Source organism: Homalodisca vitripennis, chromosome 3 (genome assembly GCF_021130785.1).
Source record: "Homalodisca vitripennis isolate AUS2020 chromosome 3, UT_GWSS_2.1, whole genome shotgun sequence".
Lineage (NCBI taxonomy): Eukaryota > Metazoa > Arthropoda > Insecta > Hemiptera > Cicadellidae > Homalodisca > Homalodisca vitripennis.
This window is the reverse complement of record NC_060209.1, coordinates 118,200,404-118,217,618: the sequence shown is the minus strand read 5'-3', so window position 1 is coordinate 118,217,618 and position 17,215 is coordinate 118,200,404. Positions and strand designations below refer to the sequence as shown.

The window sequence follows — 17,215 nt, the reverse complement described above, 5'->3', positions numbered from 1 at the left end:
AAATGTCCAAAAATCCGCTATCTGTCGAGAACCATAAATTTTTTCATAGAAGATTAAGGAAATAAATAACTGTGATAATAATACAATTGAAGTCTAAAATAATTGACATAGTTTATACTTACAACTATAAAAAACTATTTTAAAATATAACTATTAAAAAATACTCTACCTTTTTCAATAGTGTCAACAACGGTAACAAATACAATGCTATACATTTTGTGATTATCAATACATAAATGGATAATCATTTCTTAATGTCATGGTAAAGTCCTAACGCAACTTATTGTAAAATTAAATATTAAGTGATATTTTATTCGATGTACATTTTTGGAAGTCCCTCTTACAGCCATTAAATCTAATTACATTACATTTCAACATTCGAGGAAGAATTAAAATATTGTTTGTGTTAGTAGCCTAATTAGGCAAAGTCAATTGTTTATTGTTCAAACAATATAAAAGTCGCACAGTAAAATGTCATAACAAAGTAAAGTTATATATTGCATGAATTTACTTCATACATACTATATTTATTAAACTAATTACTTAAAACTACAGTATTTTATATCCTCTTGATAATGCTGAGCTCTGCAGTTCTACTTTCCGAGTAAATATGGCCTCAGTTGGGGTTTAAACCTTTCAAATTTTGCCTATCTTGACTTTAAATTATATCTTGTATTAAATAGTATATTTGTTGCACATTATTTATGTTTAAACTATGTGTATTTGTGATACAAGAATAGGGATCAAATTGAACTAACTAAATTAAAATGGCATATTAAATTTGTTATTACAACTTAGGCCTATTCCTACAGCTAAATGACAAATAAAAATAGCCTGTTAAATTTCTCCAATATTACAAATATATTGTTGATTAGTAATACATACTTATTTTTTTGGATTTAACGATAACCACGGACCTATACATTCTAGATATAGTATGTCCGATATTCAGGGGGTAGGTTGACTAGATAATATGGTATAATCTAAACAATTATGGCTCTAAAAACTGTAATGACACCAATGATTCCTATATTTTAAAAATAAATAATGATAACAAATAATGATTCGTAATGATAAATACGAATGGTAATTTGTTTTAACTTTCCAATTCTTTTGAGTTTAGAGTAACCAATATCATCTTTATATGTAAACAGCCCATTCTTGCAAATAAATAGGGTCTTCATACTAGCGCATTCTTTTAATTTTTACCGTTTCATAAAACTAATTCATGTATGTTTTTAATTCGTTTAAGAGTGATTTTAATTTAATTACTACTGCCATATTTCATGATCACGTTTAGTTGCAAAATTTAAAATGGCAAAAAGCTCATCACTATATTAGATGTAAGTTTAAAATTTCGGGAATGAATACTTTGACAGTATGTAATGCAGATTAGTAAGTATTATTAGTACATTTATCGAACAATAATGCTTGGCGACTTTTCAATATGCAGACTCATGAAATTTACAACGGATTGGTCATATCTTTGTAAAGAAGGAGGAAGGATAACCTATCATAACTGTAATCATAATCATGGACTAGCCCTTGTCTTTAATAAAAATCAAATTTAAAATATTCTTTACGGTGCAACATCTTTTCTATATTTAAGCCATTATAATAATGTTCTACATATCCATTTTTTCTTCATTATATTACATCTGAGGGCGTTTTAACTGTCTATTTTTGTTCATTTGCGATTAACGAACTGTCCTATCGCTAGTGTACGATGAACTACAATAGTGTTATGAACCAACATTTAGTAAAGGAGAAATATATAAATTTCTGTGTTTTACAGCCTAGTTTTTTAAGTCAATAACTGTTTTTAGGCTAATTTATAATAATTTTTTAACATTATTAACAGAAATGAGGTTTTCGGTCTTTTAGATGCAATCATTAGTGATAAAGAACAGAATCACTGTAAGGGTTAACTTTTTTATGATTTGTGACAGCTGACATAGCTGAGAGATCACAGTGTGACAGTCAGCCACCAAAGTTGTCAATCGTTATTAGCCTACCACCTGGGAGAATCTAAGGATACGATAAGACACTTCATCTAAACATAAAACAGTGAACAATTGAAAATTTTTACCATTTCCAGAAGAAACCAGAAATATATTTGATTTTTCGTCCAATTTCAACTGTAATTTTAGTATGCTGTTCAACTGTTAATTGTGTCTATGGACTGACACAACAGTAATATCAGGAGAGTCATCAAAACAATCAATAGAATTGAAACAAGCATTTAAATGTTAAATATGTACTTCCTATTAAAATTAATTACTAAACAAAAAGGCAATATTATGAATCCATTACTAATATAATTATTGCATTAAAATAGTTGCCAAAGTTATTTTGTTTATACTCTTTCAAAACATTTCCAACAGTTATCCGGCTGTGTTCAATATAAAGCTGAATATTTATAACATATTCAGGAACACTTGAATCCTACACATAAAGTCGGTACAGACATGTTTCCGTGCGCTCATACCTCAGCCACGAGTAATATTAAGTTATGTCAAACTTTGAATGGTGCGTCTTCTAGTATTTGGGTTATATATAGTCTATATTAATTATTTAGGTGTAATATTCACATATATGGTACTTACGTAAATGAGTATTTAGTTTGTCCAAGACACCGATTCTACGTATCGCGTACCAACCACTTAAATTTTTTTCCCAAAAGCAAAATAATTTTTGTGTAGGAATTTTATAAAGCTGTTTTCGGAATACTCATGATACCTGTAGACTTGTGTTTTCTCTAATACAACTGTAAGCTTCTCGAGTTAGATTACTTGGAACTCATCATTAGTATATTCTTGTAATCTAAGACTAAACGGAACAAGTGGCACGTTTAATTATCATATTTAAAGTTAATTATAACATATTTCCTCACTAACTAGACATTCAGTCACCTGAAAATGTACTCTAAAAGTTTTCAGTATTGTGAAAACCGTAGACAATTATATTTGCGGGGTTTTAAGAAATATTTACCTTATATCGTAAAATGCGAAGGAAATGTTTTTACATTAAATGGCACCTCACAAATTCTTAATCAATTTAATTTTGTATATTCACTGACCAGAATGCAAAATCGAGGAAGTTTAATAGCTGTATTATAATATAACGTGAAAATGAATTTATATTTTCCTGAAATTAAAAAATGTATTATATTGTTTACGAATAAATTTTGTTGCACGCGATCTAGTTAACTTTAGCCTAAAGATTTTAATAACTTCTAAAAAGTGTTATTTTTATGATCTACAACTGGCCCAGATATATCGTACACAAAAGTGACACGTAGGCTACAACATAATAGTTATGACAAACACCATAAAAGCGGCTCTACAAAATAGTACAGTATTTATTTCCACTTGTAAAACGTGCAATGACATGTTATTTATATTTAATTAAAGCAAGCAGCGTGTGTAATTGTTGTACTACCTTATCTGTTACTTGTTTAATGTTACTATTAACTTTTATGATGTTAATAGTAGATATTACAAAAAATGCCATTTGGCTTATTTTTCCTCCTAATCAGGTTATTGCTAGAAAAGTTTCTATACCACTAACTCAATTTTGTAACCTCTGCATTTTTAACAGTTATAAATATTGTTTTCAGTTTTATTCTTAAAAATAGTATAATACTATCTAAATACTATATTGATTATTCATGTTTTGTTTCAATAATACCAGCTTTTTCAAAACAAACAAACTAAATGTTACAATTAGGCCTGTATTAACTTTAATGGACTGTGCTACAAGGGATGTAAGAATACAATGTTATTAAATATACCACTCAACAATTTATGTATCATACAATAACATTCGAAATTGTAAACATTTACACAGATAAAGATATTTGTAGTAATCTGAGGAATTTAGCAACTATACTTTTACATATCAATTACGCAAACAATCACATAATAGTGTAAGTAGATTACTTGTATTGTAATGTTTTGTGTAATGGTTATACTTTGTATTACATATTTCCTTACAAATGGAGAAACCATGAATTATTTTGCTATTTTATAAATGTGAGCAAGTCTAATTGGTAATGGATAGGATTTTCCTTTTCATTAATCAAATAATAGACTGATTTTGTTAGTATTTTGTTGCCGAGTGAAAGGCTTTGTGTTCACAAAATTTAGTATTAGATTAATATGTCATAGGCGATGACACGTCCGCCACATATGACTGCTTTATGTCGTACTTCGAAGACCATAAGTGCGTAGTAAATCAAGTTCGTGAAAGATGATTTTATGAGCCGGTTAGAAATGACGAGGTTATGGCACAGCAGTTAATATGACAGCTGATACTCAACTCTTAATTACCTACTGATTTATTGCGGTTGTTGAAAATTAAATCCTGGACTTCATTTTATTTATTTAAAGCGGTTTCGTGTTAATTTAATACCTTTCATAATTAAAATAATAAATCGTATAAAAAGTAGTATAAATTATATTTTAATTCTCTGGAAAAGTAACAAGTTTTTACGCTTTACACTGTAAGGAAATTTTATAACTTACAAATAGAATGTTTGCTACAGGATATGTTAAATACTAAAACATTTTAAATCTCATTTTTTATTTTGCTTCATAAGGCTGTGTTTTGGTCGCATAATTGTTTTAGAATTGAGAGAATAATTAATTGTAAGATTTTTTTATATTGCGCCAAGAATTACACTATAAATATAGGGGGAAACTGAATACATACGGACAAGAATAAATTTACATTTTACAGTTTTTTCGGCGGTTTACTTCTAAATGAATGGCGGAGTATTAGTAAACCTTTTAAATTTCACTTTAACAATAAAATTCGTATAAATTTATTAAAAATATGTTTTGTAGGGTCTATTGAGTATTTATAAATTGGCAAAAAATCCTATTTTCTTACTTACTTTATTTTTTACATTGCCACTACTTTTGTGTTTAAGATTAGGTTGCAGAATATTTCTAATTAGATGGGACTTAATTTATATTTAAAGGAGTAAATATAAGCAAGATTATGAATTAAAGTAAAAGTAATCATTTTTAGAACTATGTATAGCCTAGGTAGTTAGTGTAAAGTAGACAAAAAACGAAGAAAAATAAGGTGTTGGGTATTATATTCCTGTAGACCACTACACGTTTTTTAAACTATAGAGTATTTTTTTTATATGCTGCTATATATTAATTTTTAAAGTATACATTTTAACAACCGCACAATCAAAGTTTTTTTTTAATGTTGTGCCTGTTTACGATCTTTGTTTGAATTTTTACGATAGTATTAGGCTAAATAAGATTAATTATATAATAGAATTCTGATTACATAATCTCTATTTAAATACACAGTGGTCTATGGTTTTTTTTTCTTTATATATAGAGTTATAAACTTACTAATAATGACAGGAACTAGGTAAGATATTTTAAATTTTAGTGTGTGAAAGAAGTAGTCTAATCTGTAAATAAGTTGTTCGGACTACAATGCGTACAAGTGGAATCTTTATTTTATCAGCCTACAACCTTTCAGTTTAAAAAATTTGCTGCAATTATTGTAAAAGAGTGTATATTGTCGAATCAATTCCAAAAGTTTCAGAGGGAAAATAATCAGGCCCGGCGACAGGGGGGGGGCAAGGGGGGCAAATGCATAGGGGCCCGGGGCCACAGGGGGCCCGGGCCGACTAAAATATGTAATTTTTATTTTTTTTTTATCATTGCCCATTACCATCGGCCCAGGGCCTGTGCGGTGAAAATATTCAGGAAATAACATGCAATGTTAATTTAAACTACTTTCTTTGCTCCGATTTAAACCAATAAAATTGTAAACACTGAGGTGGCGCGAACCGTTGTGGTTGTGGCTGTCAGACGTCGGGCCCGGGGTCCGCATCGCCCAGACGCGAAGGTGCAGTGACTCTTCTCCACACCCCCTCCCCTCCCCGGCCCTCCCCTCCTTGCTCACTACAGTTGCAACCTGAGCGTCGGATGACAGTGATACCGACACGATAAAAACTAATGTTTCTTTCAATCTTGCATTTCTATGCTGTTGCTGGGTGGTAATGGGTTTTATTAAGTTATCGTGATTGGTTGTTTTGTACACTTCTAGTTTTAGTTTTGTTGTCGTGCTTAATTAGGTTTGTTGTTGTTGTTTGTTGTTGTAAGGAGATTGAGATTGATTTAACCGTGAATTAAAGAAACATACAGGTGAGTTAGTAAAATATTTTTATCATTTAATTTTAGAAAATAAGTTCCAAATTTCCGAAAAAAATTAAAAAACTGAATAAATTTTACCATGGATCCCACATTTGATTGCGGGCCCTGTTACCAGGGATCAGGCTCAGGGCCCGCTCCTTCTGTTCACTTGTCATGCTGTAGGGCATAATTAAAACATGAGATTTTTAATTTTAATGTAACGCAGATTTTTATTTTAACTGATGATTATAATATAAACATAATAAAATAAAAATTGTAAAATATATAAAATTAAGGGACAGAGCCGGGCCCCCAGGGGCCCAGGCCTGGGACCAGGGGTCCACCAGCCCAACCCATGTGGAGCCATGATTTTTACCCCTCATTATAAATTTGAATTAATACAGTAATCAGTTTCATAAAATAAATTAGGCTACAGTTAACTCCCGATTATCCAAGGGCTGGTTAACCTTTAAGACGATCAACAAGGTTCCATAACAGCAAAAAAATTACAAAATAAACTTAATTATTACTGGGCTGCAAAATTTGAGACGTTGTAATCGTCTTATAAACGTACCTATGTAATAAGACGTGAAATTATAATGTTACTGACGTTACTGTGTATCTAAATCTAAACTAAAACATATGAGGAGTAGGATGGTTAAAAATTAAAAAAACAACACATAAATTCGTTTGCTACTGCTACTGAACGTCGTTTTAAGTTTCAATTAATCAAGTTTTATCCTATTAAATCAGAGAGAACGACGGCTCATCGCTCACTTCTTTTGTGGTTGTTCACATGCTTGTATGCAGTATGCACGTTAGCACGTAGAAAATATTATTCAATGACGACATAGTTTTGGTATTGTTTCGTGTTGGCTCGTTGGCTGATATATTGGTTGTTATGACAACCAACTTGAGGCGACGCATCGCATCACTAGTTGCGCAGTTTACGAGAGGGAATGGGGAGTGAGGACAGGATAAACAGAGAGAGAAACAGGAAGTAAACCCCCAATATTTGTTGGCAAGACAGGTAAACAATAGAGATCGCTGGGTGAACGTCTTAAAAAACTTGACCTTGGAAAATCTGAGTGAGAGCGCAGCAAGCGATACAGTATCCGAAAATAGCTCAATGACTCATCACATCCCCTCACGTGTCCTGTGATTGCACCTGTCGGTTTTTGATTAGTTTAGCCCAGTTTGAGATACATTACTACTTTAAAAACGCAGCGTTTGATAATTTACATTCCGTATTTATTTTAGCAACTGCTCGGTTTAGGCCTAGTAATCAATACTAATTTTTAATTGTCTAATAGTGTTTATGATCAATTTGATACATTTTTTAAATTTGTATTTTTGATATTTTAGGTTCTAAAATTCTATTTCAAATATTTATTTTATGATCTGCCCACATCAATTTATTATTCTTGACTAATCCAAGATATTTATTTTTTAGGTCCATTCACAGTATTTTATCATCATTTCGCATAAAAAACACCGTTATATCTCAAAAATGGACACTTACAAACATAAATCTGGTGCTCAAAAAACGTAAAGAAAGGCAAAAGAAAATTGAAAGTTCAAATAAAGGATCCAGGACATTATTTGACGTTGGAATCAAAGTAGACGTAGCTACAACTAGTTCTAAACAGCGGCCCTAACGACCCTGGCGCCGCCAGGGAGAGAAACTTTGCGAAGTTTCTCACAGTTTTCATGAACACCCTAATACTGAAGACAGCGAAGATCTTGAAAGCTGTAGGCCTAATGCTGATGAAGGAGAAACAATGGTAGATAGCTTTACCTCAGAACCTGATCCTAAAGATGATATTGTTTTGGAAGATCACAATCGTGACATTCTAAATGCTAATGTAGATTCGGGGTTAGGAACTATAATTACCAGTTCAGATTTGGGACTTCTGAAAAACAAGGTGGTGACTGACAGTGTGATTGAGACTTTAGTGAAAATGGGTCCATCTTTGATGCCGTCAGATCTGCCAAGTGATGGAAAAAGAGCGTTTCCAAAAACGGTTCTTTTTTCAAAAAGGCCGAACGGAGAGAGCGTCAGAAGAGATTGGCTTGTATGGAGTGAGACTGCTGAGTCCTTATTTTGTTTTTCCATGTAGACTTTTCAATAATAATAGTGGGGGTGAAAAACACGATTCAAATAAGTCAGTTTTTGTTAAGTAACGATGGATGGAAAAAGGAATATGGGATGGCGGAAGCTTTACAACAAGCTACCTTTTGCAATGAAAACCAGCGCTTCCCACAAAAATTGCTACATCCAATGGAGAGAGTTAGAAAGGAGGCTAAGTGATGGATCAGACATACATTCTCAACTCGACTCAGAACTGGCTTCAAGAACCAAATATTGGAGGGATATATTTCAAAGATTGCTCTCCGTGGTCATGTTCCTTGGAGAGCGAGGGATTAGCTCTCAGAGGGACCTCTGAAAAAATTGGGGATCCCAACAAATGGAAACTTTCTGGGTCTGATAGAGCTGTTAGCGGAATATGACCCTTTACTAAGAGAACATATTGCAAAAGTAAAAAAGGCCCAAGAAGAGGGAAAACGTGTTCAAGCTCATTATCTGTCCTAAAGACTCTCAAAATGAATTCATTCAAGTTTGTGGGAAAGAGTTCGACAGAAGGTATTGAAGAAAGGAAGAAATCAAAATATTATGCTATTATTGCTGACTCTACCCCCGATGCCTCACATACTGAGCAAACAACGTTGATCTTGAGATATCTCTTAGATTGTGAATCAGAATTTAAAATTTGCGAACGATTTTTAAATTTTGTTGACTGTAACAAAAAAACTGGAATGGATGTGGCTAAGTTGATTATTAGCGAGCTCAACAAACACTCAATTCCGTTGAAGGAATGCAGAGGCCAGGGGTACGACAATGGATCCAATATGGCTGGAATATACAAAGGTGCCCAAGCCATCATAATGGAGACCAACAATTTGGCTTTTTATAATAACTGTGCCGCACATAGCCTCAACCTGTGTGGGGTTAATGCTGCTGAATGCTGCGAGGAAGCTACAACATTTTTTGGCATGCTGCAAAAGACGTATAACTTCTTTTCTAGAAGCCCTCAAAGATGGGAGTACTTAGAAAACAGAATAGGCTCTTCTCTGCACAGTATTTCTCAAACGAGATGGTCAGCCCGAGTAGATAGTGTGCGCCCTTTCGTAAAGCATTTGCCTCTCATCATCAATGCCCTCAATGATTGTAAAGAACTGAATCTATCTGCAGAATGCAAGACAGATCTGAAAGGGCTATTGAAATATCTACAATCGTTCGAATGTATCATGATGTCGACAATATGGCTAAAGGTGCTTGTTGCAATAGACAACAAAAATAAAGTATTACAAGCCCGATCAACAACTCTAGACGTTGAAACAAAAAATCTGAATGATTTAATAGAGGAACTAAAAGTACTGAGAGACAGATGGGAGCAATCTCTACACTGAGGCCAAGCTAGTGGCAGGCAACATGGCTGAGAGTGTAGATATGCGAAACTGATTTTAAGGAAAAAAGATTAAAGAAAAGAAAGATTTTTCATGACGAAACAAGGGACGGCACGGAACATCAATTAAAAAACGAAGAGGAACGTTTTAGGATTGATGTCTTCTTCAAGATCTTAGACTCAGTCTTAGGGGGACTGTCTCAGAGATTCGAGTTTGCTGGAAAAATCAGCAACCTTTTCCAATGTCTTTGAAATATATTGAGGAAGACGACAGTTTTATTGAGCAGCAATGTTTGAGTCTGTGTCAAACATACAAAGAGGATATTGAGATGGAAATTTTAAATGAATTTAAAACATTTGAAATCGATTCATCGCACTAACTTGGGGGAACAAACCTCTTCAACAACATTAAGTCTAATAAACGCTCTAAGGAAGAACAAACTAGATAGTTTATTTCCAAATATCACTACAGCGATCCGGTTGTTCTGTTGCATACCTGTATCTGTCAGCCAAGGGGAGAGGAGCTTCAGTTTGATGAAAAGAATTAAAAGTGCAAATCGTTCTACGATGGACGCAAGACCGCATGAATGACCTGAGTATTCTAGCCATGGAGTCAGATTTGGCACGTAGTTTGAAATATGACGACATTATAGAAGACTTTGCTGGGAAGAAGGCCCGACGAGTTGTGTTTTAGTCATGTTTAATGTTAGTGAGTAACATAGCCCAATGTTTCTTTATTAATTTTCAATTTATGTTTTTGTACAATGTTCATTAGGTTTTTTTCATTTAATTTTTTTTAGTTTTGTTCGTTAAGTGATTGTTCAATGATATTTAGTTTTTGTTTCATTAGGTTTTCCAGGAACCTATCATTAAGTTTTGTTTTCTACTAAAAAGGAGAGCGACACGAGTTGAACTTTAATTTTAAATGATTTTATTCTTTGTTAATTATGGTTTTGTCCATTTAGTTCATTAAGTGTATATTTTTTAAGGATGGTGTTTTTTGATTTTAATTAAGTTCAGTGAGTTTTGTTTTGTATTGATTTAATAGTAAAAAAATAATCACTACATAATTATAAACCTCAATTCTTTCCATTTGTTTAGCAACATTATTTATATAACTTAAATTGAAGTAAATACAGGAAAAATCACGGATTTGGCATAATTTTGAAGAAGTGAATCATTTAACAATAAGTAAATCAAGTAATGGAGTAGTAAGTTTTGGAATAAAAATAATGCTTGCTATGTTAATATAACCAATATGGGAATTTTGTTCTAACGTTGGGGGGGGGGGTGAATTTTAATGTAATTAGGTTGGTTGCCTGTTGAATCTTTGGGGGGGGGGGCCCCCGGTCCTTCATGATTGCATAGGGGCCCGAGAATCCTGTCGCCGGGCCTGAAAATAATGATAATTTTAACTGTTCAATTACATTTTTCATCATTATGGAAAACACCCCCGATATTTGCTCTATTCTTCTAACTGTAACTTATCTATATTTTAGCTTCAAGGACTTGTTTTTAGAACTGAAGTTGTATCAACGTGCTGTGTCTTTGATTATTATAACGAAAACTATGATAAAACCTAAAGTACGATTTTGCCTATGTTATGGTTTGGATTTATTTAGCATGAAATATAACATTTTTATTATAATCTCCTATATCTAAGGGATTCAAATTAGGTTTTCACCAATGTGATAAGAAAGTTCTTGCACGAGTGTGCAGGCTACAGGGTAAAATTAAAAATGAATAAGTTTTGTCGAGAGGAAAATGTTGGCCAGCTCAGAGAAAGACACAAACTGTTGCATTGTAGTTTGAGGTGAGGAACATGTTGGACTAGGGGAGCAGGAGGGGGTGATGTGGCCACCCATTATCAGAGACAAGGCCCTTATCTCTTGTAATCCAGCCGCGATAACCACAGCTCGCTTCGCTCCGCTCCTCTCACGTGACACTTGTTGCCGCCGCCTCCAACAACGCTATTACACCTTTGTCGTTAGAAAGATGTAATAGACTCTCCGGTCTTACTGGAGAGTCTAGTTACATATGTTGATTCGTATGCTCAGAACTTGTTGTTGTGTTGTCTAAGAGTGGGCACTGTATTACACTTGATTGTACTGCTATAAAACATTGGAACGCATCCTCCATACAATCGAGAAATTAACTCAGCGACACAACGAAAGAATGTAAGATTTGCGTACGGTAACTAAGAAAAACCTGGATAATGGCCCAATAGCACAGCTAGAATCCTAATTCAGAGGGTAGCCAATCAATGAGTCCAATATTGCTAATAGCCTACATACAAACTACTATACATTCTTCTATCAATATATTGCTTTTATCTATTATTCTTAAAATAACATTTCTATTCTGAATCCAAAACATAATTATATAAAAATTTAACTTTATAATCAACACTGAGTAAAAGTTGTTTTACATTACGGAACAATATTAATCTGGCTATACCTTTTAAGGAATAGTTTTTATTAGTCTCCAAGAACACGTTCCTAGATTATGAAATTTATAAAAATACTCTTGAAACCAAAATGTAAATAAGTCAAAGCAGTTTAGAAGTATTCAAGGGGCTTAATACCAAAGACCACTAACATTCACATTACGCAGCTTGTTTGGTAATCCAGCTTAATTTTTGATTGCCTTTATTTTTAATGAATTTTTAGGGTTATATAATTAAGATAATTTATAAGAATTTTATGGATAGATTTATTATAAAATTTATGATTTTCTTGATCTGAAATTTAAAAATATAGATCGTTTGGGTGCCGTAGACAATTTATTTCGTAGTGAGACAACGAAATCGTATAGGCGTTTGTTTCCATGCAGAGCAGGTTTTGGTTGTTATTTAATTAGGGTCAGTGTTTCAGTTGAACGCTTAACAAAACCTGAATCTATAAAATAGGCCACAAATTAACATAAGGCCACTTTGTCTTTTCTGTAGACTTAATAACATGATATAAATTAATTTAATAATTTATCTTATCGGCTTCCCCGCTCCCACAGAAAAGTAGAATTTTTATAGTTAGTATAAACTACAATGGATCAGTTACGTTGGAATTTCAATAATAAATTTTAAATGTATGCTATAGTATTTAAGTTTTTTATATTAATTTATAATATAATTCTAAGCCCGTACAATAAACGTATGATTTAATTGCTTAGGTAGTTAATTAATTAAATAATTAATGACTGTAAACATGCGATTTGATTGATATAAAGAACAATACTTTTAATGAGGACTAGGAAAGACGATAAAATATTTTCGTTATCAAAAAGACATAATTTATTCGGTAATTTATTGAATAACTGTGTAGTAAACCTTCTTTATACGTTGCTTAAACCACACCTATTACAATTATAGTGTAAAGTGTACTAAGCCGTGGGCTGTAATTTTATACACTGCCCAACTAGGCGCAGAAGTATGGCACATAAGAACATTCATAAAGAAGGAAGACCTAAAAATTGTAAAATTGGAATAAACCAGGAAACAATAATATGTTCAAAAATACTTGTACCTCCTTTCGATTGAATACTATACCGCTGCTGTATATAAGGTTATATATTGTTTATATTCCATATCAACTCACACCAGGTGTATTATAACGTTTTGGCAAGCGTTTTGTGTTTAAATGCAGAACCAAACTCTTCAACTCTTTGTAATAAATGTCGAAATTATAAAAACTATAAACAAACTGAAATTATTTAGCAAAACTCATTTTGAGTTCAGCTCTAATCAACTCTTCCCCGACCGGAACCAAAATGCTGAACCGTTTACAATAGAGAGGGTTTTATTGAACATTTATAAAGCCGTAGATTGTTCTTTCATTGGACTGTCTGTAATTGTAATTCATCGTGAGACTAAAGGAAATAGAGACACAAATAAGTAATGTTATTTGCATTAATACAAGATTGACATCAGTGGATAAATTGGAATGGAGACTGACTGGTCCAGTTCAAGTATAAGCGACTAAGTTTATAAGAAAATATGGTTGCCCTAATACAAATTTCGACAAAAAGTGGGGCCTAAATAGCACCACACAATCATAGATATAAAGAGTCACATAATAGAAATGGAAACACTTTTCAATCTAACTGAAACAGCTTATTAATGATTTACATGACAATTTGGTATGAGAGTAATAATACGTAATTCAGTACTGCTAGTAAGTTTGTCCAAACATTGTCCCGATGACGCAAACTAGCCGAAACACTCCATGTAACAACATAGCACTTTTTTAATCTGCATTCTTAACATCATAACTCTTTACATGAAACATAAAAACATATTTCAACCTAATAATACTAACAGATTCAATCTTCGAAACTCCACAGTTCTTTAGTTATACCAAATCACAACACAACATTTTTCTAAATACATATTTATTATTCTGCAATTAAATTATTCAACGCCCTTCCTCCACAGCTTAGGGCGGAGTCGGAAGTGACTTAGATCATTTTTAGTCCGTTCGGAATGTTACAGTATCCTAGATTAGTATTATACCCAGCTGTCCAATCTGTAAAATAGTAATATACTACTATAATAACATATCTAACACATAATTGTCTTATCTGATATTTAATCGTTTACACTGGAAGCATGTGCTTTATAATCTGATTCTTTACAACTATTTTTATAGATAAATAATATTGAATGGATCTTTGTCAATGCTATGTATATAGTCGGATGACAGTAAAAGGTTTTGACTTGAACTGTCGGTATGGACTTGTTTACTTTAGAAATAATATTGTTCGTATTGTGCAAATAAATAAGACATACAAACAGTCACTTGACTGCACGGTTATATATAAATTAAATATTAGTGTTGAGCTTTTTAGGATTAAATCTCGATAAAATCATCAGTATATTATGTTATTACTAGGTTCGGTCTGTTTAGATTCAAGATTTAAAATTTATATAAAAAGACCCATTTAAAATATTTAAACAATGTACAAAAGACCTACAATACAAATAAATTTCATATTATACCTATTAAGAATTGAAATTGCGCAGTTGCAATCAGAATAAAGAGGATATTAAGGAAGTATAGAATGATCCAAATCAATTTAACAATGAAGATATTTATTTGGAATGGGAAGTGGAAGCCCTCTCCTGTTGGGGAGTCCGGTGGAAAGTAACCACCGACTCGAATTGTAGGGCAGGTGACAAAAACTGCGGCCCAAACATTCTTGTCCGCTATAAAGTTTTATTGGCCAAGGAGGGGCCATGCATTAGGAGCACTTTGAGTTGCCGCCTCCCCCCCCACACACACATACACCCTACACGAACAGGCATTACATCTACAGTCGGCAGCTGCTTTCACCGACCAGGCCATTCTTTCTCCCGTCAAAAACAAACTTGGATATTACAGTTGGCAGAGATTACTCATTATATTCTTTTCCACTCTATGGCATTTTGTTTTAGTCGGGAAAACGTATACTAGCAGGGTTAATTTGACCATTCTTTGTAACCAGTTTTTAATTAGATTGTTCTACCACTTGTAATAACATGTTTGTACACGTTTTATCCGTATCTTTTTTTAGTATTGAAGGAATGGATACGATGATTTTCCGAAATTAATAAATGTGTTGACTCCAATTTGTTTTGTCTGTTATGAAATGTTTTGGCGTTGTTTGTCTGTGATGTTACATTCTTCTGTTATCACAAATGGCTTATCGAATTTTAGATTTCGGATTTCGTGTTTTGTCTACGCCTCAGTAAATGTTAACATTCAAATTTCACATTTAGCATTAGTCTAATACTTCTTTAAATTCCGATAATGCCAAAAGCTGTATATTTTTGTAACCACATCTAGTAACCTCTCTATTGAATACTATTTCACCAATTTTCCCCTTTTACATAATACAGCAGTTTAATTTGTCACAGGATGACATACATTTTCCTTCTTTATTGATATACCATTACATCACTGTAAAATCCATGTAGAACAGTTGACATATCTCCTCACCACCGGAACTACCCTCCTCTGTTGCCGGAAGCTCGTCTACCACACAAAGGCGTTGTTTGGTTTGTGTTCCATTTTCCACGCTGTAAATTTTCCCAAGGTACGAGGCGATCACATACGGAGCAATCTGACTTTGTTATCAAAGTTGGTTATCAAGACTCGGTGTGTACACTTGTCGCCAGAGCAAATACACGCTATCTGCGCTCCGCTCTGCCGCCGCGCTGTACGTCGAGCCATACCCCGACTTGCACCTCCAGTCTGCCAACCTCACATATTGTTCCTCATCATCAGACCTGCTCGTGTGTGACAGGCTTCGTCAATGGTTCTTAATATTGTTAAATGTCGGACGCGGCCTTGGACACAAGTTTTAAAATCTACCCTGGTGGCTATGATTCTTTGGTTTAAGTCTATCCAAGGAAGGACGGAATGTGTCTGCTCTTACATGGTTTTGGATAGTAAAAAAAACCCAATAATTTTAAAAGCCCATAAAAAACACAAAAAATGTTTAACACTAGGTGCTTCATTAGCACAAGAATGGCACTCATTTAATTGTACTAAAACTAAAACTTTCAGTGGGTCTACTGTATTTTCAAACAGACATACGCATAGAATATGAACTGGTGAAACGTTCATAAACAGTGAAAAATGCAGTGAAATAATTATTCAAGTTGACCAGTAATTTCACAGTGTTTTTCAACATAAAAAATCCCGTTTTCAGGTGTGAATAAACTTTTTTGAATTTTATAATTTCTCTAATGTACTACTAGCGAACTTCAATATCGAAGAGCTCCCCTTTCAATGAATTGTCGCTGCTACTAGTCGTAGTCCACTACCATTACATGAATGTAGTGAGTCATGGATGATATACAAACATGTTTTCGTTAGAATTCGATTAGTTTCAGAGTCTTTTTTACTCTGATACATTTTTTATTACTTGGTTGATAATTTAGGTAGGATTTGGAAGGGTGAAAAGTTGTTGCGATAGATAGCGTCATCAAGTAAAACATTATATTACACTTCAAACCTCCAGTCTGTTCTTGCTGACATAGGCACAGCGATCAAGTGTAATTTCCAGGTTGTCTACTTTAGTTGTCGACCAAAATCATTAAATTTTAATCATTCATTACGAAATTTGCTCTCGTGGTAAGTCGTAATGAAACCTTAAAACGATCTTCAGATTGTAGCCACACACGTAATTTGTTAGAATAATGGAGCAGATGCTGATGTCACTTTGAAAGGTTTGCCTTGACCAATATCCTTAAGCCAATTTCTGACTACCCCCCACTGATTGTCACACCCCCTTGTCATGCTGTAAGGGGTGGGATAAAAACTGTCCGGTTGTGGGAGCTTAGACGACAATAAACAAACCATAAATTAGAGCAGATTCGAACTAGCAGAGGTTACTATAAAATCCGAGAGGCTGTAAAGATCCGCCATCTTTGTTTGACAACAATGTCGTGACACGCCCCAGTGGTGTGCGGAACGAATTTCGGAGGCTGAGAAACTTCTCCTGGTGCTTTTGTAAAACCCCTCTGAATATTTAGTCAAGCCCCGTGGTCATTAGAATAAACTGTATAACCAATAGGCAAGAAATGTGCAGGTATTGTACTTC

General features: G+C 33.5%; 1 protein-coding gene across 2 annotated transcripts in view; it reads left to right on the top strand.

Moving 5' to 3' along the window:
* The window catches only part of LOC124357397 (homeobox protein CDX-1-like), a 52,866-nt gene that overhangs the window by 5,499 nt on the left and 30,152 nt on the right, over positions 1-17,215 (top strand). The window lies entirely within an intron of this gene.